The sequence below is a fragment of the Drosophila hydei genome, unplaced genomic scaffold (assembly GCF_003285905.1).
Source record: "Drosophila hydei strain 15085-1641.00,03,60 unplaced genomic scaffold, DhydRS2 tig00008127-arrow-arrow-pilon, whole genome shotgun sequence".
In the NCBI taxonomy this organism is placed as follows: domain Eukaryota; kingdom Metazoa; phylum Arthropoda; class Insecta; order Diptera; family Drosophilidae; genus Drosophila; species Drosophila hydei.
In genome coordinates, this window is record NW_022045837.1 from 25,314 (window position 1) to 48,944 (window position 23,631).

At 38.1% G+C, this 23,631-nt stretch overlaps 1 protein-coding gene across 1 annotated transcript in view; it reads left to right on the forward strand.

Moving 5' to 3' along the window:
* Positions 1–23,631, forward strand: part of LOC111600893 — a 41,110-nt gene that overhangs the window by 11,397 nt on the left and 6,082 nt on the right. The window lies entirely within an intron of this gene.

The following is a 23,631-nucleotide window of genomic DNA, read 5'->3' on the forward strand; positions in this document are numbered from 1 at the left end:
GTGAACCACAGATCAAAATTCATGATCTCTAAGTAATGTAAGCAGCAATCGAATGGTTCAAGAAAACGATTTGAAATCGTGTTTAAATGCAATTTGAATTTAATTCCCAAAAAGTATTTAAATTGATGCAAACTAAAATTGTTTAACAAACTACAATTCAAAAATCAAGCTACTGTCTGAGTTTATAACCAACAAAAATTTTTAAAAAATTTATTTCTGAAATTTTCTTTTTTAAAATATTATTTTTAATTTTTAGAATTTACTTAAATATTTTTTTTTAATTTTTTTCTTTTTTTGTGCAACTCAATTAAATATGAAAAGTCTCTAAATAAAAAATGAACTATAAATCGTATTATAATTATGTATTCCATATCAAAATAATTCTATAAATAAATTAAATCATAATAAAAAAATGATTGTCCAATAAGTCTTGAAACCACTTCAAACTTAAATTTAAAGTGCTAATTTGATCTCCATCTATTTGATCAGCTTTTACACAGAACACAAATATCTTTAAAATGTTTATCCAACTGTACATTACCTGGCCATGTGCTCTGCTACATTTCGATAATCCAGCCAGCAACCCCCAAAAGCCAGCTGGCCCCCAAGGCCGTAGCCTAATACCAGTTACGGGGTAACGAGTAGTGGGTAACGGGTAGCGGGCAGCAGGTAACGAGTACCCCTGCTGCCCTCTGTGTTAAATCATCAAGAGTGTCGCTCGAGCTTTCTGGTAATCAAGCGATACAGAGACATGGGCCGGGGGGCAGGCTGTGGCAGGTATTTTGAAGGCGATTGTCGGTTGGGTTGCTCGCTTTAGCAGTTTGTGCCACAAATTTCGCAATCAGTTGCAAAAGTAGCTGCTGTTCAGATACAGATACAGATACAAATGCAAATGCAAATACAAATACAAATACAAATACAAATACAAATGCGGATACGTATACGTATGATGATGAACGTACTCATGCTGCCAATGCCAAGTCCTGCTGCTGCTGCCGCGGTTGCAGCTTAAGTGTTAAGCGTTATGCACAGACAGAGAGAGAGAAGGAGAGAGAGAGAGAGATGGAGCAGGCAGGCTGAAGCTTTGGCAATCGGGTCCGGTTTACTTCATTCTCGGATTTGGCCCCATCTGCAGCCTCTGGCACAAATTCCGAGTTGTGCAAAGGATTTGTGCCCCGCCCACAAAAAGGCATAACCCCATGATATAGACGCACAATATGTCGCCCGAATACAAATTCAAATAAATGCCAAAAGCAACAGGAGGCAACACATTTTCGGAATTATAAGCAAAACAGAGCAGGATATGCGAAACAAAAAAGCAAGCAGCAGGCTGAAGCTGTACCAGTAGCTGGAGCTGGAGGTGGAGTTGGAGTTGAAGTTGGTCCACGACCAGGAGCTACAGATGATTGCAGATGCAGTTGCAGGTGCTACCGATTGAGTTAAGCCAACATCATGTACTACTACTGTGTGTTGCTGTCTGCCTGCCTCTTAGTCGAAGGCACAAATTTGCAGTCGTCTGTGTGTGTGCGTGTGTGTGCCTTGTTGTGTGGAACAGGAGCCAGTTAATCCTTATCTGCTACGCACTGGAAATTCGACAGCTTTTGCTTTCGAGCTTCAAGTTTTGGGATTTAAATGTACGGCAAAAGCAAATCGAATTCAATCGAATTGCAGCAACAGCAGCAGCAACAGCTGCAGCTCAAAACTGAATCTCCCAGCTGAACATCAAGTTTATCCCCGTCCCCAACTCCAAGCACATCCACATCCACATCCGCATCCACATCCTTTGGGCACCTTTTGTGTTGTGCATAAACTAGACAGTGCGCATTACGAACAGCTTAAAGTCTTCAGCGACGCATGTGGCCAACTTTCCACCTCTCTCTCCCTCCGTAGCTGGTGCTCTCTACTGACTTATAATCAAATAAATACTTTGGGTCGTCGTGTTTGAAGCTCTGTCTGCCATATACACACTCGCCGCCACGTGATTATCAAGATACTTTGAAGCAAACACTAATAAGTAGAAATCTAATTGTATAAATATAAATTATAGGATATTCACGACTAGCAGATACTCAGTGAGCGAATGGAAAGTAGGTGGAATGCACAGATATTTCAGCTTCTGATTTTAATAGCAAGTGGTATCAAAAGCTTCGACTCTTCGTTAGGTTTCAATCAAGATCAGTTTAAATTTACTTTAAAGATAAATTAAATAGTTAAATGAGATCCACCTTTACATTTGATATACGATATGTTTGATTTACGACTTTCATATCTAATATACGATATTCAATATGCGATGCACGATATACATCATTCGATATACGATATTCGACATACGATATTCTACATACGATATTCGACATACGATATTCGGCATACGATATTCGACATACGATATTCGACATACAATATTCGACATACGATATTTGAATACAAAATAATACATGTGTACATTTTAAATTCAAAATTTACGATAATCGATCTGTATTAGACCTAAGGCATGCAAAATACGACATTCGTTATATATTAAATACATGTATATATTATATATTAAATTATGTATTTTATATACTATTTGATTTTATTTTTTTTTTATATACTTTCATTCATTTTTCAATATTTAACAGACGATATGCCATATTTTCAGATATTATATATTGAAATTTCTATCGCTTAACTGTATAGTAGATATATGTATTAAGTACTAGAGAGTTTCAAGGGACCAACACCAACTACACTAACTGTAATGCAGAGTATAACAGCAAACAGGACAACAACAACAGCAACAATAACAATGATAAATCACTTACGATAACTTTAGCTAGCTACTTGTGTGCCTGTGTGTCTGTGTGTGTGTGTGAGTGTGGGCGTGTGTATAGTATTAATATACAAGTGGAATTACATTTTGGGTTTCTTAAGCATGTTTTGGCATATAGTTGTAATTAGGAGCTGCTGCTGCTCGAAGTTTGGGCTTAGGGCCAAAAGGCCGACCAGTATTCTAGCCAGGTTAAGTGTCCGCATGGATGTGTGTGTTCATACTTAGTATGTGCTGACACCCATATGCACATATACACATACACACATAAACTAAGCTCCTTCCATTTAAAAAGTTGACGACTTTTTGGTTATTCCCTGATCGCATTTTCAATATCGTTTCGTTGAGTAACAATTCGCAATAATTAGATAAGAATATTTTGTATTCTTTGGACATTCGATTAATATATATAGTAAGGCCAATTGTGATTCATTGAAAAGCACCTAGCTGTTATGGTTACAAATTATCTATCAGCATGATAATGTACGAGCTTAATGGATTTGTGAATCAGTTAATTTTGGTGCGCTGCGTAAGGCAAGCATTATTCATAGATATTCGAGCCATAGAATCTATGCGAAGTTCCAATTAGGTACATTTGTCGATCCACAATTAAATTATTATAAAAAATTATAAATTATAAATTATATTTAGGTGCATTTTAATTTCGTTGAGAGGTACATTTCTTATTTTAGGTACATTTCGTGCTTAGGTACATTCCTTAATTAGGTACATTAGGTACACTTCTTAATTCGATTAGCATATATATGTATACTGAACTTATTAGGGAAATGAAGGTACATTCTGAGGTGTAGGTACATTAGTTGCCTTATCCATTTGCTATGTGTATCATAAATACTTTTAAGGTACATTACCCTAGCAAACCAGAAGGGAAATCAGTAATAATGTTGAGGTATTTCTTAGTGTACAACTTACTCAGGTACAGCTAGGAATACAAGTAGTAGGTACCTCCTCCATTCCAGTGATATGTATAGAGCACCTTTAAGGTACATTCATTCTTTTGGTCGATAATCATATAAGGTACAATCCTTTAATCCTTTAATGCAAATTTGCAAGGACATTTCCAAGTCCCTTAAACACAATAATCATCATCGTCATCAGCATGATAATCAACTTTAACATCAGCAAAAGCTAAACGAAGTACAACAACAGCAATCACAACCACCACCAGCAGGACCAACAACCCCTCTGCACCACAAAACCAAAGGACATTAGCTGTAAGCATCAAGTTTTCGACTTATCCACGACCTGGACCTCAAACCAAGTAACTTGCCTTTACCTCCTCTACCCTCTCTCCTGCCCAAAGTATCAAAAGGGTAGCTTCTGTCTCTCTGTCTGTGTGTGGCCTGCTTTGCATGCGAATTTGGCGCCAAAAGTTGTCGAGCAACAACAACTGCGGGCAAAAAAGTTTTACCGATGCGCCGGCCGGGCACGCATTTCGAATTTGAAATCCTTTATCCCTTTATCTGGCTTTAGCTCTAATCCCATCAGGCACAAATGAAGAGAAGTTTCGTTGGTCGTCGGCAGCGACGTCTCCTTTTGCTTGCCTTTGCAGTTAAGCTTTTGTTTTGCCGTCGCCCTGTTTGCTTTTAAACTGCAGAGGCGAAGCAGTTGGGATTAAGCTGCCAGCTAAAGTAATGCTCTGTGTGTGTGTGTGCGTGTGCCAGCCAGGTGCATGCTTGTCTCGCTCTGCGTCTGGACTGCTAATCCCAATGCCAATTCCATCACCCGCACCACAAAGCTGTCCAACTGTCTGTCTAACTGTCTCTCGTTCTCCGTCTGTCGCTGTGTCTGGCCATCAGTCAGGCTGGCAGCGCTTTATTGATCGCCTCAAGGATTATCCCAGGGCAGCTCCCAGCATATTGGGCCAAAAGCTGCCCTTGCCCCACCCTTGCCTGGTCATTTTCAATTTGCGCACAAAAAGCGAGGGTTGAGTTGAAGCTTTTGGCTCTGCTTGCTGTAATCCGTTTGAATGCCTCCAACACCCCAACCCCAACCCCAACCCACCGCGCCTTACGTCAAACAACCAACCAACCAATGCAGCATGCATAAATGGAAACGCACATGCCACATGCCACATGTTGTTGTTGTTTAAAGCCAGTTGGCTTGTTGTTGTTGTTTTAGCCTTCATATGAATCATACGCAACGTAATCCCAATTCGTTTAAGTCGCTACAATCCATGCCAACGCCAACGCCAGCCAAATTATTTGCCATGACTGGACAGGACGTGCCGCAGAGAAAGAGGCAGAGAGAGCGACAGAACGAGAGGAAGAGTAAGACAGAGAGAGAGAGAGTGAGAGGGGACACTCGCGTTGGTCGAGCATATTTTCGCAATAAAGTAGATCCCGCATTAATCCCAACGATTTTGTGCTCTTGCCCATTGCGTGCTTTAGTTCTGCATGTGTGTGTGTGACTGTGCGACTGTGTGTGTATGTGTGTGTGTGCGTGCTGGCAATGTTTGTGTCTGTGTTAATCCTTAAACCAGCAGCGCAGCCAACGTCGCAGCCAACTGCAGCGAGATGCCCAAAAACAAGCTGAGTTGAAGCAGGGCCGGGGGTCAATGGGGAGGTGGGGGCCGCACCACACACAGCGAGGCAGCAGCAGCAGCGGCAGCAGCAGTGACAGCCCCACAGTTGAAGTTGGCGGATAAAATGACGTCGACGTCGACGGCGACGGCGACGGCAGCGATGTCGGCTGCTGTTGCTGCTGCTGCTGCTGCTGCTGCTGCTGTGGGGATTAACTTTTTTCCAGGCAAACAGAGAAGGCGCGCGCGGGGCATTGGAGGCCGTAGACGCTGTGGCGTTCAGCATTTCGGGGTTTGGGGTTTTGCGCGTGTGGGCGAGGGATTTAATTTCGTGCGGGATTATTATTTCGGATTTAACTCTTCGTTTTATGGATCGCTTGGTATTATAATGAGCAGTGGCGTCGTTTGGCAGCCCATTAAGCATCAACAGAGGGGGACGGACGTCGGCTGTCGGACGTCTGGCTGTGAGAGCAATGTCTCTAATAAGGTGACATTTAGGCGTAAATCAATTGTTGTGTAGGCTGTTAGCTAAATGTAGACTGAACTTTTGATGCTCTTCTGAAAGCGCTAAGATAAATAATTCTTTTGTTAAACTTCAAATATTTTCGAGTTATTCAAAAATCTAGATTTTAATCCAATATAGCTGATTGAATACTTCATAATTTTAAAGGCAACTCATATATATTTTATAATTTAATAACTAAACTTATCTTATATTATCAACAGTTTTATCTACTTGTAAATTTTTTTAAATATCCAAACGCGCCTTATCCGATATCAGTCAAAGTTCTAATCAATGCACACCTCTTTTATTATATGTTCATATAACATATACATATATCTTTATACAATTCGCCGCCTATGTCTTATAACCCGCTTTGGCATTATAAACTCGGCTGTATTTTTTATAAACCAAAAAAACCCCATGGCAAATGCGGAAGGGGCGACTGTGGCAGCAGTGCGAACCTGAATCCATTATATCGTAAGCTGTTGGCAATACACACACACATACAGGCACACATATACACGCACACAGAGAGAATTATCCGAAAACGAAATGACATCCCTTGGAAATTAATCCTTAATTCCATTCATTTCGTATAATCCCTGAGATATACTTTGATAAGCGTAATGCGGCCCAGGCTCAACGAACAGCGCTGAGGAAGTGAGAGCGAGAGCGAAAGAGTGAGCGTATCTGTGTGTGCGAGCAGTAATGTAATAGCAGAGAGCCGGGCCACATGTTGATATCTGCGGCTGCCATTGTGTCTGTGCTTGTGTGTGTTTGCGCTCTCGCGCTCGCTGGCTCACTCGCTCTCTTGCTCTCTGTTTTGTGTGCGTGTTTTCATCGCATGGGGCGCCAAAACGTGCTGTGTGCTCCGCATTGCTTTTTAGTATCGTGCCAAACATGCTGGAAGAAGGTTCGTCTTACATTTTGCTCTCTCACTCATTCTCTTTATTTTGAATTTATTTTCGTGTCGTATTTTTACTTCGCGCCGGTTCTTCTTCCTCTACTAGTTCTTGTTGTTGCTGCTGTTGCTGTTATTATTGTTATTTTGTGCGTTGGTGTGCAATTGGATTATGTTCTGGGTGCATGGAGGATTAAGCGTGCGCGCATGTCTAAAAGGCAGCTGTAGCTAGTTAAATTACAAATATAAATACGAGTGTCCACATATTCATGTATGTATATATGAAATCAACTGTGTCGATTGTGAATGAATGTGAATGCGAGTTATTAAGTGCCTTATAAAAGTGACCTATGCCAAGTGTTAAGTGAACTCTAAGCCCAAGACCAAAACCAAGACCATGTGGAGCCGGCATGTGCAATACACACACAGACACACATATAGAGAGGAGATTTGGTTTGTGTCGCCAGACGAGATTTGCCACACCACTGTCAAGTCGCATTTGTCAACAAAGGCAGGCGGCAGCAGGGATAGCAGTAGCAACAATACTTCACTCACACACACACAGGCAGAAAAGAGCTCACACACACACAGACAAACGCGCACAAATGAACTTAAAAAGCAGAGCGAAAGCTTTTAAATTTGTTGCTTTCGTGCAGGCTAATCCCTATGAAGTTCACTAGATTTTGTTTTGTGCTACTGTTTGGCATCCCAGTGGAGCTTACACACACACACACAGACACATACATTAAGCTGGCAGCAGAGAGATGGCACAACAACAAATACAAACACAACAATGCATAACAATAACAACAACAGAGCCGTCGCGCTTTTGCACTCAAGACAGCGGCAAGTGCGCTCATCCTAGCGCCTAACCAAAGGCACGCACACACACGCATTCACATGCTAAGCCGCAAGAACAACAACAACGTGAAACACACGTAACGCTCAACAGGAATAAGGCTGTGAAAATAAAATAAAGGCTAAAATGATAAGTGAAAGCAGCTGACGGCAAGGGAATAGGAGAATTAGGAATGGGAATAGCAACTAGCGTTGCTTAGTTAGCAGACCCGCGCTCTCTCGCTCTCGCACTCCCGCTCTCCTTGCGTAGCACGCGCGTTTTTGTGTGTGCGTGTGTAAGCAATTAGGATTCAAGCAACAGCGTTTCACAGTTACTTAGTTAACCGTATGCTTACTTATTGCGCAGCTAATAATAGAGTTTGATCTGATTTTAATTGACGAGGATAGCAATGTACGATGATCAGAAAAAAACATAATACATTTTAAAAGATCGTTTTTAATACTACTGCTAATGGGCAAGGGTTGCTTGAGAATTTTGTGAATTAGGAGAATTATTATAAATTATTTATTGAATCGATCTCCATAGATAAGTTACTTTAACCTTCTATCTATGTTAAACGGTGTAAACCATTAAACAGCCATCGTATATATATATATATATATATATATATATATATATATATATATATATATATATATATATATATATATATATATATATATATATATATATATATATATATATATATATATATATATATAAATATATTTGATTTTCAAATATTTCAAATGTCTGGCATGTGAGTCGTTTATAAGGTATCCACTGATGTAGGCTGTTCAAATCCCGAAACTGGTTTGAAAAAGATTTAAGCCATGAATTTGTCGATCTCATATATCCATTTATGATAATATTTTAATCTATTTCTGTTTCAAGATCTACAATATTTTCACTTAAGTTCTTCCATTATATCAAATCCAATGGATATAGGGTATTTTCTAGTACATCACTCTACACATTTTACGCTTCATGCAGCAATGGCTGCCTAGAAGATTTTGTAATTATTCAAATTGCTTTATAATTAAATGCTTAGGGCGTGTCTTATCTATTAACATATTGAAGAGACTGAAAACTATAATTTTGATAAGTTTTATAGTTTATTAAATTTTTTATAGCTAAGCAATTTTTGCTTATCTAATTTTTGGGGTGGGTTTATTTTGGTCTATAGATTAAATATTTTATTTTTGTAATTATTTTTAATTTTAATATTTTCTGTTGTTGCTTTTTATCGTAGGGATTTTGCAATTGTTATCATTTAAGTACGGAAAAGTCGATAAATGTTATTACTGATTACCGATAACAACAAAAGTTGTAAATTGAAATAAGCTAATATCAAATGTTTCACATAATTAGGCAATGATTGCATCGAAACTCTTTTTTAACTTTAACAGTTCGCATAAAAAACACGAATTTCCCTTGCATGCTATAGAGCTAACGAAAGCCTTTTAAAAATTCCCTTCTTTTTCCCTTTTTGGGACATTTCGCTATTCAATGCCAATTGCCCTTTTAAGCCCGTTGCTTGGCTTCTGCTGGCAAATGACTCCATATGCAAGGACATGCTGCATTGTTGACTCCACAGGCGGTTGGTACACACACAGAAACACACACAGCCATATGAAAAAGCCATGTAGATAAAAAGTTTTCTGGCATTGAGTGAAATCGCAAAAAATTAGCAGTTAATCCCCTTAAATTGAATACCGCAGATGGTGTTGATGTTGATGCCAGTGACAAAGAGCAACAACAACATAAACAACACTCAATTCGCACACACTAAAGCCAGCTACCAACTAACGCCCCAAAGCGAATCAACGCAAAAAATAACACAACACACACATGTTATAAATGAATAAAGCTGTATGTGTATGTATGAGTGTGGCCACGCTTAATGCGGCCTGGCAATTAGCCAGAGTTGGCCACATAATACGCGCGGATAAATGTTTAAGATTTGAAGAGCAGGGCAAAGAGCAAAGGAGTGTGAGAGAGAGGGAGCGAGGTGCTGGGAGGAAGAGAGTGGAGAGGGTAGGGAGGAGGAGTAGTAAGAGTGGGACAGGCATATGCATCTTTAGCGAGCTTTATTTTTGTTACTGTTTGGACTTAAGCTGTCAGCTGTTGGAGTGTGAGTGTGCGAATGAGTTCATGTGCATGTGTGTGTGTGTGCTCTGCTCGCACTGCGTAACCCGATGCAACTAATCCGCGCAGCAACAACTAATCAATGCAAGACACTGCATTGCGCCTTAACTGGCAAATCTCTACAGAAATTTGCTTAATCCCTAAAGAAAAAAAACGTAAAGAATAAGATGCCGAGGCATAATAATAATACAAAAAAAAAAAAAAAATGAAAAATGAAGAGTGTGCGGGGCAAAGAAAGAAAGAAAGAATTATAATGCCACAGCGTAAATCCCCTCCTCAAATTAAGCTCCTTGGCAGTCGGCGTATCGGCGGCAGCGCTGCCAGCGCACCCTTTTACGCTTTTGTGGTTGCTTTTCTACTTGCTGTTGTTGTTGTTGTTGTGGCAGCAGCAAAAGGTTACGCTTAATGCAAATACGCTGCTGCTGTCGCTGCTGCCGTTGCTGCTGCTGCCACGCAGAGGATCAAATTTCATCCCCACCAGACAAAGCCCAAATACCCAAATACCAATGCGAAAACGGCAAATGCGACACTGACACCAACACGCCAGCGGCATCCACAATGACATCCACATCCACGTCCACATCCACATCGACAACGACATCCACATGCACAGCTACATCCTTCTGCTCAGACTTGAGTCGGCGAAGCTTCTTGCTGGGGCAACAGGAGCTGCCGCACTAATAAACCCAACCGAAGCTCAACTGACTCATGCAAGGCCCACATCGCCCCTTCGTCGTCACACCCCCTTCTCAGCTCCAATTCAAAAGCAGCCAAAGCCGCTCATCTGACGACCTCAGCAGCAGCAGCAGCGGCGGCAGCAGCATTCGCAGTTCATTGGCAGCGGATTAAGCTGAGAGCGCACTCTCGCAGCGCGCGGCACAAAGACGCTTTGCCATTGGATCGATTTAAAATACAGTGAAATACTTAACAACAACAACAACAACAACAGCAACAAGCACAAGGCACAAATCATAAGAAGCAACAGCAGCAGCAGCAGCAAAATATTGTTTAAAAGAAAAAGTAGCAATGATTGCCAGCAAAGGCAACTGACTGCGCAATACTCGCTCAAGTTTCCAAATTCCAACTCAATTTATAGATTTATGAACATACGAGGGTAGCTTGTAAAATGCATGAAAGTGTATCTACTGATCACTACTTTTGAAAATTAAGAAAACTTAATTCTAGTCATTTAATTTTTAGCGTTAAAAATTTTTCTCTTTAGCTGTTTTTACGACGAACTCGACTATAACTATCGACTATAACTATAACTAACTCGAAGTATTAACTTTATTTATTTCTATATATTTCGTATTGATGTGAATTGATATCATTTACCTCAGAACTTCAAAAATTTTGTTAATTTAGATGCTTTTTTTTTTGAAAGACTAAAATTTAATATTTAGTTTTTTGTTGATGATAAAATATTTCAATCTAGAGCGACTTAGTTAAAAGCCTTTATTATGCAATTATTATATGATATATATTCCTTAATCTCATTCCAAACCTATATACTCTTTTTAAAATCTCCCGGTAAACGAGCATTTAAAATATTGTATAAAAAAGAAGAAGAAGAAATCATTTGGTTGAGTATTAATGGCCTCGATATGGCAATGGGTACGCTGGCTTGTGGGTAATATGCATAAGCACCATTAACTTGTACTTAAAACTGAGCGCGAGCGGGTGGGGGGCGGTGGCATGGGGCAGGTGAGCGGTGCCACGCCCCTCAGCCGCCCACAGTCTCTGGGGAGGGCAAGTCTGTAACTTAAGAGCGTGGAAGGGAGCGTCTTCAAGCGGATTATATTAATCAATGCAGCCGACAGTCGCTCATAACCAACTAGGCGTATGCGTGTTCAGTTACACACTTTTAAAGTACATATACTGTATACATATATATAGTATATGAATACTATATATATGCCTTTGTTTTGCCGTGTCTCTTCTTAATTGAATCAATCGCGTGTTGTGCCGCCGTTCGCTCCTCAAAGACTTTGTTTGGCTTTAAGCAGGAAGATTTAAAAGCAAATGTAATGCTAGAGCAGTGCACAACTTTTATCTGCATATGCACAGATATATATATATATATATATATATATATATATGCCGATATATGCGTGCCTATATATAGGCACATAATTCACTTGGACACACACTCGCTGAAGGCAGACTGCATAAAAGGCAAAGCGTCTTAAGCGTTAAGTAGGAGCAACGTAAATAAGTAATATTGATAACTAAAGTGATTAAGGTTGCCGCCATGTGTGGCAACTGCGATGACGACGCCGACGACGATGACGACGACTCCCAATGCGACTGCAAAACGAACTGCGACGCCGACTGCAACTGCTGACTGTTGCTTCTGGCCCGCTTTTTGCTGCTAAAGACAATCCACGGCAGCAGCAATAACAGCAAAAATTGATTTTTAATTTGTTTATAATATTAAGCAGACATTTCCTTAAATAAGCCGATCAAGCTTCAAGGTTTAGCTTTGTCTTCTTGCCTTAAATCAAAACACAATTTATAAACAGCTAAAAATATATTGCAGAAGCCGTCGGAAGTTTTGTATCGAGGCAATTTGCTGTTGCTTAAGTCGAAACCAAGCGTAGCTACAGTGGATACCCTAACTGAAGACTCGCATATATTTCATAGATATTTTTTGAAAACTTTTTCATTGCTATATTTTAGCTTTAAATCAAATTTGTTCTTCAAAAAGGCTAAAATAAATTTTTAAATAAATTTTTAAAAAATTTTTATAAAAAATTGAGATTGAAATATTGAAATGCTTATCAAATTTCACAACTGCTAACTGAGAATTAGACTATACTTTGAAGAAAACTTGTGGAAATTGAAGCTAAAAGCAGATATTGAAGTTACCAATAATTAGTACTACAAATTCAAGTAGTACTTTTATGGTTCAATAACTTAGAAAAGCTGACAAGATAGAAATCATTTGAAATCAGGAAAAACATTTGAGAATATCGAGTTAAAATTTTCTTACTTTGATTCTTTAGCTTCAATTGAATTTCTTTGTAGACCAAAAATTTCTCTCAGTGCTGTTCATTTGCCATGGACACACTGCGAATATATCTATCTTTATCAACTCCCAGCAAATCTTACATGCATTCAAGGCCTTAAAATTTCTCTCAGTGCAGTCTAATCTGCTCTGCCAGCTAGAGCTACAGCCAGACACAGAGAACAGTTCTCATCTCACTTCACAGGCTTAAGAAGTCTCATGCGACTCTCATTCTAGCTGTAGAGTGTCGCTCAGTGCATTAGCTGAGCCTTCTACAACAATAGCTCGTCCTCGAGTAGATGTCCTTTAAAAAAGCTTCGATCGATTTGAGCAGCTGGCAAATAGCACTCGTCGCATCGCGTTTCGACTCGCAGTTTGAAAAGCGTATGCAAGTGTGATAATGTAACTTGACATTTGTGGCTGGCAACATATGTGTGAGTGTGTGTGTTTGTGTGTGCATTGCTAACTCCTATTGGCTGTTCGGGGGGTAGTCAATGACATTTTGGTTTGGTGCGCTTATTTCTGGTTGAACTGCACGTCGGAGTCGATTTTTTGACATTTTGCGCAAACATTTGACTCGCCACGGCATAGTCCTTCGATTATTGTCCTTGTGTTTGCCAACATTATCGACATTTAAATCCCACTCAGTGCTGCCGCAGGACCAAAAGAGAGAACAAAAAAAAAACAGCCAATGCCAATAGCAACGACAGCGACAACGTCAACGTCAACGGCCACGGCTTGTTCTCCACTTGATAATATTTGAGAGATTCCAAATCCTTTTTGTGACCGGCATTTCCTTTGTGTGGCTAACTGAGAGAGTGTGTGTGTGTGTGTGTGATCACACATGACTGCATATATAAAGACAGCCTGCTGCATTTCGGTCTGACTGTCTGTTTGCCTTATCCTGCGTTCATAATTTTAATCCTTTTTCTACATTTTCGGCTTATTTGCATTCATTGACATTTTCCTATATTTGTTTTGAGCACTTGAAAAGGACTTTGCTTAGGTCTGCTGCTTCTTCTTATAGCAGTTTGTTTGTATTTCAGATCTCTATGCGATTAATGTAATGTCCTTAAGCTGATTGGAGAAGTCGATAGCAGCAAGCTAGATAGATAAAGCTAGAAGATGGAAGATGCAAGATGGAAGATAGAAGATAGAAGATAGAAGATAGAAGATAGAAGATAGAAGATAGAGGATAGAAGATAGAAGATAGAAGATAGAAGATAGAAGATAGAAGATAGAAGATAGAAGATAGAAGATAGAAGATAGAAGATAGAAGATAGAAGATAGAAGATAGAAGATAGAAGATAGAAGATAGAAGATAGAAGATAGAAGATAGAAGATAGAAGATAGAAGATAGAAGATAGAAGATAGAAGATAGAAGATAGAAGATAGAAGATAGAAGATAGAAGATAGAAGATAGAAGATAGAAGATAGAAGATAGAAGATAGAGATAGAAGATAGAAGATAGAAGATAGAAGATAGAAGATAGAAGATAGAAGATAGAAGATAGAAGATAGAAGATAGAGATAGAAGATAGAAGATAGAAGATAGAAGATAGAAGATAGAAGATAGAAGATAGAAGATAGAAGATAGAAGATAGAAGATAGAAGATAGAAGATAGAAGATAGAAGATAGAAGATAGAAGATAGAAGATAGAAGATAGAAGATAGAAGATAGAAGATAGAAAATAGATGAAAATAAATAGAAGATAGAACATAGAAAATAGAAAATAGCAGAAATAAATATAAGAGAGGAAAGGGATAGATAGCAAATAGAAGAAGAAAGAAAGAGAAGCAGAAACTTTTCTTAATTCTCTTCCTGCTTCTCTTCAATTATAGGATATCTCGTAGTCATAGCAAATATAGCTTAACTTGCACTCGTCCATCAGCAGCTCAGCTATGCAGCTGGCTGTCGAAATGCGATACTTAAATGTCATCAATTAATCAATGGACTCCTTTGCACGCTTTTATAAAGGAATTCGAATTAGTTCCAAGCACAGATTACATTTCCATTTCCATTACCATAAACATACATAAATACATATATATATATATATAATATATATATATATACATATATATATATATAATATATATATATACATATATATATATATATGTATGCGTGTATGGGAAGAGAAAGAGAGAAAAATCTCAACACTCAACAAAGTCGTTTGGCACTCATCAACGTGCTTTGACCAAAAATACACATCATAATCCTTTTGTAAGGATTTGGCAACTTCTTGTGATTTTGTTGGCCTTTCCCACTCAAGCTGCAGCGGCTGCCCCCTTTTTCTGGCTGGGCTGCTTTCTTTTGGGTGATTTCCAAGGGCTGGGTGGGGGCGGGGGCTGCGTAGCCAAGGCTTTGCTTGCATTCAATTATCGTGCGCAGTTGTCCATTGTCTTGATGCTCAGTGCGGATGTCCTTGCTGCTGCTGCTGCTGCTTGTCTTCGAACTTGGAACTAATGAAGTGCTGCAGTGCCTTAAGCAGCTGCTAATGCCACTAGAGCCGGAGCTGGACTCGGAACTGGAGCGAGCTGAACTCGTTCAGCTGCCTGTACTTGAACTCGAACTGCCAGCCAGGCAGCCAGCCAGCCAGCCAGCCACTTGGCCGCATGTATAAGCATGTTTTCTGGTTTGCTTCACAGACAAAGCTTAGAACCACTTAAGAAAATCCATTCAGAGGACTCTCGGGCTGGTTTAGTTTTTCTGGCCTCGCCACCTGCCACCTGGCCGCCCAAATCAACATATCTGCAAGTCTTCCATATATATATATACACATATATATTGTTGCCAACAAAGGGATTAAATCTAAGACAGAAAACAGAGAATATATAGAAATGGAGAGAGAGGGAGGCTGTGGGGTCACATATGCATAGTTTTACATGCTGTAAAGGACAAAAAATGAATTTATTACGCAACAAAACAAAAGTTGAGACAATTTAAATGCCTTTGCCCAGTAGCAGAGGCCAATTTGGCAGCTGAGTCTGGCTGGAATGGGGTTTAAATAAATTACCGCTACGGGCCATGCTTATTTCATTAGGATTATTTTCGACTAACGAAGATGCTCGTTGCCCTGCCTTAGACGCTTTACTGAATGATTCCTTGATTTCCGGTTATGTATTTTGTTACTGACACAGAAAAATGCCGTCTAAACACCTAGCATGGCAGGGGCTAGGGCTAAGACGGCAGCTCGCGAAAGCGTAAAGCGTTAAGAGAAAGAAAATGCTCGCGTTGGCGGCATTAATTATAAGCCGCTTAAAAGTTTTCAACATGTTTTCCCCATTCGAAAATACCAAAATGCAAAAAATGTGCTAAATAAACAAATATATATATATGTATATATTTATCTTTATATATATATGTTTGCATATATAAGCAACATTTCGATCCATTGCGCTAATCAATAGTTAACTGAAGCCCTTAAGCCATCTTAACCTCTTTGCCACAGTTCAAGCCGAGTTCGCTTATTTTTGCTTAACAATAAGTTCTTTTGCCTTCTTCTACTTTTGATCACATCAAAGTCTTTGCTAAGTTTTTAATATACAACAAAAACTTCAAACCTTCATTTCTTTACACTACAAACGAAAGTTGTTAGACTTTATAAAGGCTGTTTCTTTTAGTGGTTCACAGCTTTGCGTTGGCAGCATTACGTTATTTGAGAACGTATTTAAACGCGTATAGTTGCTTTTTATTCAGTTTTATTTGACATTTCATTGTGGATAGACTTGATCTTTAGACTTGTATCCAAATAATGATGACTTATTGTGCTCTTCGTTCAATATATGGCATGGTCCATAACGATGAAGCTCATTTTTTGTTGAAAAGTAAAATTGTAAATAATCATAATCATGTTTAAGTATTAATGTCATAAAATGTTCTATCCCTTAAAGCTCATTTTATTGATATAAAAAATATTTTTCTTTTCATCAAAAGCTTCAAGTCTTCATGTCTTGAAACTATAGCAAAAAGTTGTTAGATTTGATAGAAATTTTTTGAAGTTTGGCTAACTGATTCGAATTTGTTATACATATTCATATCTAGTGTATATATATAGTGTATATGTATATTTCTATCAGAGTTAATAAGCATTTATAAGATAAAAAACGAATTTTAATAAAAATATCTTTTAATATTTTATTATATTTAGTATATCTATCTATTATATAGTATATCAAGTATACTATTATATACTAAATACTATATAGATACTATATACTAAATCTAGTATATATAGTATATACCACTATATACTATATAGATACTTTCTCTAGTATATCCATATCTAGCATATCTAGTATATCTAGTATATTTTGCCTTCTAAAAATCTTTGAATCTATAAATTCGAAAGCACAGAAATCACTTAATAATATATAAATTAAATTAAATTAATACATAAATTCTATGCACATATTATTAAAATAATTGTTAAACTTTTAAACATTTTTTATTATTATTTATTATTAAAATAATTGTTAAAGTTTTCAACATTATTTTAATTATATTTTATATATAATTTTCACTCAACTTTCACTCATCGTTAATTCTCGCATCAGCATCTAGTGGCCCTTCAACTTCATAGAGCATCTCAACTTTGAGCTAAGCAATTTTTGCAAGTTTAATTTTGAAGCGTGCGGCGCAGCTTTTGCCGGCTTTAGCTGCAGCAGCTACAGTTAGTTGATTTCCTTTTGTTGTGTTGAGTTGTGTTGTTGCAAGACGCTGCAGAGAGAAGTGCGAAGGCAGGACAAGTGGCAGGGCTTAGACAAGGATATGCAGCGTCCAAGGTGTGAGAAGTAGGCAGTCATGCGTAAGGCATGCAAGTGTATGTGTGTGCCTTGTATGTGTGTGTGTGTAAAGTTCTTAAGTAGCCTCAATGGCTGGCTCGGCATTATAAATTAAAATGCATGCATTAAAAATTCTGCTGAAAAGAGTTTGCAATTAAGTAGGACTTAAGTTGAAGTGTAAATAAAAATGCGCACACACACACACACACACACTTATGTAAACTTTAGACTTGTAGCTGTTGTAGTGTGAGTAAAGGACATCAAATTGCCTGCTTCGTGGCAACCAAAAAACTTTGTGGCAATTTCCTTAAGACTATTGCTTAATTTCCGGTCACTCTTACTTTCACACACACACACACACACGCACACGTGCGCGCACACACGTAGACAAACATGCCTGACACTTAAGTCCTTTAAAATCCTTAAGATTTTTCGTGCAGCTCTGAGCACTAAGACATTTCCACTGGTCAACCACTGATAAGCAAATTCAAACAGTTCACTTGGCTTAAGCCAAAGGACCTTTACCCCACCCTCTGTGGCAGCTGCTTGTCCAATGTCCTTTCGCACATTAGGCAAATATCCTTTACGGTTATTAAAACTTTGGCTCTGTACAATTTTAATTTTCTTACCCAAATCACTCAAATCATTTTAATAAGTAAATTATGAACATTTTCTTATAAATAAACAATACACAATTTATTCGAGGCGACCCGAAGGATACGTCCTGCCTGCAGCACGGGCTCTCGGGCTGTCGGACTCTCGGGTCAAGCATGCGACGAGACACACAAAAAACCAGCTGAACTACAAATATTTGTTGCTCCAAAAGATATTTTCGTAAACTTACATAATCCTTGCCCGGCAGTCATTCAAATTGCTCTGCATGTGTCCTGCCACTGTGCGTGTGTGTGTGTGTGTGTGTGTGTTTCTTAGTTGGGGATTAAGTCGTTTTGATGTTCTGCGTAGGCGATTCATAATTATTGTTGGTTCTGGTCGCTGCTTGTGGTCAGTCAATTGGTCAATTTCTTAGAAGAAAGCCAAAAGCGCGCACACACACACATGCACACACACACGCACACACACATACACAAAGTCGTATTACAATAAAATTTCTAAACAATTTCTATTCACATCAGTGCTACGAAAACTTTTCAAAGATTAAAATCTTTCGAGAAAAGCGGGTTGAGTGGGGTTTGTGTGTGCGTTCGCTCTCACCCCTGCTAATTGGCCGCCTCTGGCAGTTGCGTAATCAGCCTCAAAGAGCTGGCTTGGGGGTGGTTCGAGAGCTTAGCTGACGACACAAGCAAGCGAAGCTCGGAACTCGAAGCCGAAACACACAAAATATCCCATTTATTTGAACTTTCAATTCAGATGGCGATAAGCCAAAAGCAGCAGCAGCGTAGGGTAATCAAGAACCAACGAAACCAAAGTATGCAACAGTTGCAATAGTTAAGCAAAGGTCACGACTAAAAAATACCCTGTAAAAACATTGAATTGATGTAAAATCGTATTAGAGCTGTGCTGTGGGAGAAGTTTTTGGCGCAAGCTGAATTTATATATATTTTTTGGTGTAATACGCTTTAGCAGCACAACTATTACATACCCTGTAAGCTTAGCTAAGTACAGTTGACAGCTTAAATGCTTATTTAATTTGATTATCGAGCAGTTATTATGTTGCAAATATCATTTACTAAGCAGAAAACAGTTTACGCGACTAAAGAATACCCTGTAAATGTATAAACTTTGTGCTGCTTAGCTTAAATAAAACACATGTCTTTTAAAAATAAGAGTCTCAAGTCAACTTGCATTTATTTCTCATATAACATTAACTTAACGCGACTAAAAATACCCTGTAATTTTCAAAATGTCGAAATTCATATGGCAAAGTTAGTTATATAAACTGTTGCAATACCTTTACCTACTGCTCAAATACCCTGTATTTAATTTGCATAGCAACAATTTGACTTACCCTCGCTACATTTAACACAATCTAGTTTCACTTTGATCTCTTTGGCGTAACTAGGCTTTAAATTCTTAAATATTTATATAATCACACGCGACAGACAGACACACACACTTACAGGGTATACAAAATACAACACAATTGTGAATTGTGTTTGTGTCTCTAGTCGAATGCCAGGCAATTGGCAACTTCATTATTATTTTTTCGTGCCATCGACGCAGGTTAATAAATCTTAAGCTGCGACACAGGGCAAAAAAGTAAGAGAAAATGGAAAAGTCTGCGAGGCGAGAGTGAGAGAGAGAGGAGGGAAGGCGACGACAGCGTCTAAGCCTATGCAAGTGGAGTTCATTACAAATCGTTTGTCAGCTTAGGGCAACTGCTGCGTGGCTTTTGGCCACTGGGCGGATGGGCGGCTGAGCGGCTGAGCGGCTGGGCGAGGCTGTCTGTCTGACTGCCTTGGCTGAGATTTAATGCCTGAAACGTTTTTAATTCAATTTGCTGGCTGCGCGTCTCGATTATTTTTACTTTTTTTTTGGCCACTGATAATGCTAATAAGGATAAGCGGCAGTCGCTCGGGGCTACTTAAGCGCTGCCTGCATTATGCCAGCAGACTGAATTCATGTGCCACGCCACGCCCCCTTCAACTAGCGGCCACGCAGGTAAAGGCAGCCATTTTTCGAGTGCCTGGGCCAGCAACATTTTTGAACTGAGCTACGCAACAATTAGCATACACACACACACGCGCACACTCGCACATATGCATGCGCGTAAAATCCGCTTTTGTGTTAGCCCCCAAATCATGGGGCAGGATAATGGATTTAATGAGTTTATTATTCGGTTGCAGTAGACGCATTTTCGCTGCATTGTTCGTGGCAGAGCTAATAGCTGCCACAAGCGCACCTCGCTGCCACCTCGATAGAAAGCAGCTGCCCCCACGCACAATGCACAGCAAATGCCAAAGCCAAAAACTGGTCAGCGCCTCGGCCACTCAGCGCGGAAAAAAGCCCTGGAGTCACTCCCGCAGTTTAAATATCTATGTGAAAATCGAAAATCGTAATTGCGTATATTACCAGGTCGAACATGGGTTAAGCGCATATATATATATGTATGTATGTATGTATGTATGTGTGTGTGCTGCATTATGTCAGCCTCCCACACGCAAAGGCCTGTCGCTCTTTATTGTTTAAAATTTCATAGAGTTTTACGAAATTAACTGAATTTTATGAAATTAAATGAGCTGATATGTTAATATGATAAATTTATATATATATGTATATATATATATATATATATATATAGAAGAGATTATAGAATGTGGTTTATAAAGGCATTTCACAGATCTGTGAGCGGATATAGCTCTACTTATCTGCCATATTTATTAGCGTTTAACTTGTGCTGGCATTTGTTATAAAGTTCAAAAAGGTATTTTCATTTTGTTATGAAATATGCTTTGTTGTTTTTTAATGTTTATGTATACCTTATCTCTAGACAATTTTTGGCAAATTGTACTATTTTTTGTTTCCATGTAAGCATAAATAATAAGTAGAGGCTCGTTCATTAAGAGGAATTAGTTAAATTGAGCAGCTAGACATAATCGCTTGATAATGCATTTCATTTCTTTATTTCATTTCTTTAAAGAGAACATATGTAGTATATATATAAATCCAAAATTTCAAAAAGATTTTGTTTTACTATATTGTCTAACACTTACAGGCCTAGGCTCGTGATAGTAGAGTGCCTATAAGAATATAAATACAAAGGAAGTTTGGAAAGTTTGCTGTGTCTTAATATATAAATCAGATATTGTTGTAAAGTGTTCGATGTTGCTCTTGATATATCATTGAGCTACTATGTGGTAAAATACTTAATATATTACCATATATTATATACCATATATAGCTGTAACTGCTGCTATCTAGAGTTCTTGTGTTCTGTTTTTAAAAAAGATTTTAACAATATGTTCATGAGATATACACAAGCTTTATCACTGCATATAAATCCATATTGAACTGGTATATATATTTGATCTGCATTGAAAGAATCAGCTGAAAACGGAATTTTAGCATGATAGCTTTTCAGATGACTTGAGAAATCCTTAGAAAAGGTTTCATACGCAAGTTTAATAATTGAATCTAAAGAACTTTGTCTACTATAAACCATAGGAAATATAGCATGGGAAGTTAAGTTTTTTATGTGAAAATTTCACATAAATTATATTTAATAAATATATAATATAATACAATAAATAATATTTAATTTAATATAAAATTATATTTAATAAATATATAAGATAATACAATAAATAATATTTAATTTAATATTAAATTTGCGTCAAGCCTAGAGTATATAGAGTGCCACTTTGTCACAGATAGTTGTTCGTCTTACTTATCAACTTTTGCATTTTATTTTACACACATAAAAAATGATTTATATATATATATATAATTATATATTTCCTGGTTGATTTTCACGAATATGCTCATACAATGATATATTTATTTTTAATGCCCAATGAGGATTTTATGGCAATTAAAAGATTTGCAGGCGCACACAAACAAAGCTATGTACATACATATATACATTAATATATATATTTATTTATAGTAAAAATCGCTCATAATTGTGGCAGTAAAACTTTTGGTCGATGCGTTCTTTGGGCTGTTTTAAAACCTGCCCAAATGCCAATCGGCCAACAATCTGCGCTGCTTACAATTTTTATAATTGGAATAATTAATAATACCATTATGGCTGTGGCAGTGGCAGTGGCAGTGGCAGCGGCAACAGCAGAGGGCGTTAAGCCTATTTGCAGTTGATGTCCAGAGCGCAGACCCCTAGCAGCATCTATGCCCACCTCAGTTCGTATGCCTCGAATGCATTTTACAGCTTTGGATTGGGCATTGGGCATTGGGCGCGTATTTGCATTTGCATTTGCTATTGGCAAACATTTTTGGTAAATTATTTTTAAGCTGTGCATAATTGGTCGCGGGTAAAAAGTTTTTGCCCAAAAATATTTAGACCAAAAGGGCTTAGGCCACATATTTGACTGATGAAAACCGACAACTCTCTCAAGCCGAAGCCAATCAAATGGCCAACTCAATATTGCTCCAAGTGCTAACCACATTATTCATAAATAATTATGATATATGCACTAAGCACGCACATACACGTATGAATATATGAATATTCATATTCGTATTCGTATTCATATTCATAATCCTGTTTGATAATGGGTAAGCGGCTAAAACCATTTTATGGCTAACCGCAGCATGCAATAATTTATTTAAATACTTATGGGCGGCAGTGGGCGCAGTGAACAGTGAGGCGTGGCAGCATATATATATATATAAAATATGTTTTAATTGCTGATTTTAATTTGAGCGATTTGCACTTGGCGCCATTTGAAGCGTTCGCAACGCATTACTAAACCGATTAGCTGCAGTGAGAGTTGGGCTCTAATTAGATGAGAAATTGTAGTTGACAGACTAGAAAATACCCTGCCTAAAGCAGTTTCTGTGTGTATATAACTGAGCTGTTCAAGTTTCCCAGTCATATAGACATCACTCAAGCGAGAATCAGAAGAGCGAGAATTTAGTTGGAATCATCTCTCAGATAAAGACCAAAACCTTGACCAGTCTGGTACTTATAATGTTCTTTATTAACTGTAGGCAGTTGGGGCTGGCTAATGGTAGTCTAGAGACTACTCAGAATCTATACTAACTACAATTATTTCCATCAAGGCCAGCCGACAGTTATGGCAAATGCTTGGGCATTAAGTACAAGCCACTCAGTCTGAGCCAAACTCAATATACTTAAGTTTGTTAATTCTAACTACACTTGTAAAATATCGCTCAAAACCAGTTAAAACTACTTAATGAACATTTTTAGTGTTCAAAAGTTCATCCGGAACATTCATTAATAATCTCTTCAATTCAGAGATTCAGAGATTCCTCGATCATATGTTGCACTTAGCTAGTTCTCGTTCATGAACTATTGAAAAAGGTACATTGAACTAAATGAACTTATTGAAAAATGAACTAGTTTAGCAAAGTGAACTAGAATTTTCTAATACTTTTCTAAATATAAAGAATATCGTTTCCAATTTAGTAATTGAATTAGTTCAGCAAATTGAAC